Source organism: Arachis duranensis, chromosome 1 (assembly GCF_000817695.3).
Source record: "Arachis duranensis cultivar V14167 chromosome 1, aradu.V14167.gnm2.J7QH, whole genome shotgun sequence".
Classification (NCBI taxonomy): Eukaryota; Viridiplantae; Streptophyta; class Magnoliopsida; order Fabales; family Fabaceae; genus Arachis; species Arachis duranensis.
This window is the reverse complement of record NC_029772.3, coordinates 82,728,154-82,731,919: the sequence shown is the minus strand read 5'-3', so window position 1 is coordinate 82,731,919 and position 3,766 is coordinate 82,728,154.

Below are 3,766 nucleotides of genomic sequence, written 5' to 3'. Positions count from 1 at the left end.
CATGGTCTCTGATCTAATCAAAACCACTCAAAGTTTCATGACTGAAACAAGATCCTCCATTAGAAACTTGGAGGCACAAGTGGGTCAGCTGAGTAAGAAAGTTACTGAACCCCCTTCTAGTACACTTCCAAGCAATACAGAAGAAAATCCAAAAGGAAAATGTAAGGCCACCCACATGGCCGAACTTAGAGAGGAGGAAGAGGCAGTGATCGCCACTGAGGAAGACCTCAATGGACGTCCACTGGCCTCCAATGAGTTCCCTAATGAGGAACCATGGGAATCTGAGGCTCATAATGAGACCATAGAGATTCCATTGGATTTACTTCTGCCATTCATGAGCTCTGATGAGTATTCTTCCTCTGAAGAGGACGAAGATGTCACTGAAGAGCAAGTTGCCAAGTACTTGGAGCAATCATGAAGCTAAATGATAAGTTATTTGGTAATGAGACTTGGGAGGATGAACCCCCTTTGCTCACCAAAGAACTAGATGACTTGACTAGGTAGAGATTACCTCAAAAGAGACAAGATCCTGGGAAGTTTTCAATACCTTGTACCATAGGCACCATGACCTTTAAGAAGGCTCTGTGTGACAGGCTCTGTGTGACCTTGGGTCAGGGATAAACCTCATGCCACTCTCTGTAATGGAGAAACTTGGAATATTTGAGGTACAAGCTGCTAGAATTTCATTAGAGATGGCAGACAACTCAAGAAAACAAGCTTATGGACTTGTAGAAGATGTTCTGGTGAAAGTTAAAGACCATTACATCCCTGCTGATTTCATAGTCCTAGAGACTGGGAAGTGCATGGATGAATCCATCATCCTTGGCAGACCCTTCCTAACCATAGCAAAGCCTGTGATTGATGTTGACAGAGGAGAATTGATCATTCAAGTGAATGAAGAATCCCTTGTGTTTAAGGCTCAAGGATATCCCTCTGTTACCATGGAGAGGAAGCATGAAGAGCTTCTCTCAAAACAGAGCCCCCACAGTCAAACTCTAAGTTTGGTGTTGGGAGGCCACAACCAACTTCTAAGTTTGGTGTTGAACCCCCACATTCAAACTCTATGTTTGGTGTTGGGAGGTTCCAACATTGCTCTGAGTATCTGTGAGGTTCCATGAGAGCCCACTGTCAAGCTACTGACATTAAAGAAGCACTTGTTGGGAGGCAACCCAATATTATATTTATCTATTTTCCTTTATTATTTTATGTTTTCTGTAGGTTGATGATCATGGAAAGTCACAAAATCAATAGAAAAAGCAAAAACAGAATGAAAAATAGAAAGAAAAATAGCACACCCTGGAGGAAAACTTGCTGGCGTTTAAACGCCAGTAAGGGTAGCAAATGGGCATTGAACGCCCAGTATGGCACCATTCTGGGCGTTTAACGCCAGAAAGGGGCACCAGACTGGCGTTAAACGCCAGGAAAGGGCAAGAAGCTGGCGTTAAACGCCAGAAATAGGCACTAGCCCGGCATTTAACGCCAGAATTGGCATAAAGAGCATTTTTGCTCGCCACTTGGTGCAGGGATGAATTTTTCTTGACACCTCAGGATCTGTGGACCCCACAGGATCTCCACCTACCCCACCACTCTCTCTCTTCTTCACCCATTCACCAATCACCTCAACACCTCTTCCCCAAAAAACCCTTCTTCACTTCTTCATTTTCACACAACCTAAACACTATTTCTCCCCCTTGGCCGAACCACAAAGCCTCCTCCATCTCCTCTATTTCTTCTTCTTCTACTTTCTTCTTTCTTTTTTTGCTCGAGGATGAGCAAACCTTCTAAGTTTGGTGTGGTAAAAGCATTGCTTTTTGTTTTTCTATAACCATTTATGGCATCTAAGGCCGGAGAAACCTCTAGAAAGAGGAAAGGGAAGGCAAAAGCCTCCTCCTCCGAGTCATGGGAGATGGAGAGATTCATCTCAAGGGTGCATCAAGACCACTTCTATGAAGTTGTGGCCATGAAGAAGGTGATCCCCAAGGTCCCTTTCAAACTCAAAAAGGGTCAACTTTGATCAATGGTTGGACCAAGTCCTCATAGACATTTGTGAAGTGGGCGCTCAATGGAAGAGAGATTCAAGAGGGAAGTTGGTTCAACTAAGAAGGCATGACCTCAAACCCATCACCAAGAAAAAGGTGGAGCAAATAAGAGAACCTCATCAAGAGCATGAGGAAATTTCTCATGATGAAATCCCTGAGATGCCTCAAGGGATGCACTTTCCTCCACAAAACTATTGGGAGCAAATCAACACCTCTCTAGGAGAATTGAGTTCCAACATGGGACAACTAAGGGTGGAGCACCAAGAACATTTCATTCTCCTCCATGAAATTGGAGAAGATCAAAGAGTCATGAGAGAGGAGCAACAAAGACAAGGAAGAGACATTGAGGAGCTAAAGCACTCCATAAGATCTTCAAGAGGAAGAACAAGCCGCCGTCACTAAGGTGGACCCGTTCTTTAATCTCATTGTTCTTTATATTTCCTGTTTTTTCGAATTTTTATGCTTATGTTTATCTATGTTTGTGTCTTATGATCATTAGTGTCTTAGTGTCTATGCCTTAAAGTTATGAATGTCCTATGAATCCATCACCTTTCTTAAATGAAAAAATGTTCTTAATTAGAAAAGAGAAGAATTGCATGAATTTTGAATTTTGTAACAGATTAATTATTTTGATGTGGTGGTAATACTTTTGGTTTCTGAATGTATGCTTGAACAGTGCATATGTCTTTTGAATTTGTTGTTCATGAATGTTAGCTCTTGAAAGAATGATGAAAAAGGAGACATGTTACAGAGGATTTGAAAAACCATAAGAATGATTCTTGAAGCAAGAAAAAGCAGTGAATCAAAAAAAAAGTAAGAGAGGAAAAAGAAAAAGAAAAAAATAAAGTCATGATCCAAGGCAAAAAGAGTGTGCTTAAGAAACCTGGACACCTCTAATTGGGGACTCTAGCAAAGCTGAGTCACAATCTCGGCCAAGACTCATAAAGTAGCTATGTTCAAGAATCATCATACTTAACTAGGAGAATCAATAACACTATCTGGATTCTGAGTTCCTAGAGAAGCCAATCATTCTGAATTTCAAAGGATAAAGTGAGATGCCAAAACTGTTCAAAGGCAAAAAGCTAAAAGCCCCGCTCATCTAATTAATACTGATCTTCATAGATGTTTTTGGAATTCATTGCATATTCTCTTCTTTTATTCTTATTTGATCTTCAGTTGCTTGGGGACAAGCAACAATTTAAGTTTGGTGTTGTGATGAGCAGATAATTTATACGCTTTTTGGCATTATTTTTAGTATGTTTTTAGTATGTTTTAGTTAGTTTTCATTATATTTTTATTAGTTTTTAGTTAAAATTCACTTTTCTAGACTATACTATGAGTTTGTGTGTTTTTCTGTGATTTCAGGTATTTTCTGGCTGAAATTGAGGGACCTGAGCAAAAATCTGATTCAGAGGCTGAAAAGGACTGCAGATGCTGTTGGATTCTGACCTCCCTTCACTCGAAGTGGATTTTCTGGAGCTACAGAAGCGCAATTAGCGCGCTCTAAATTGTGTTGGAAAGCAGACATCCTGGGCTTTCCAGAAATATATAATAGTCTATACTTTGCTCGAGATTTGATGGCCCAAACAGGCGTTCCAAGTCAGCCCAAGAATTCTGGCGTAAAACGCCGGAACTGGCACAAGGATGGGAGTTAAACGCCCAAACTGGCACAAAAGCTGGCGTTTAACTCCAAGAAGAGTCTCTACACGAAAATGCTTCAATGCTCA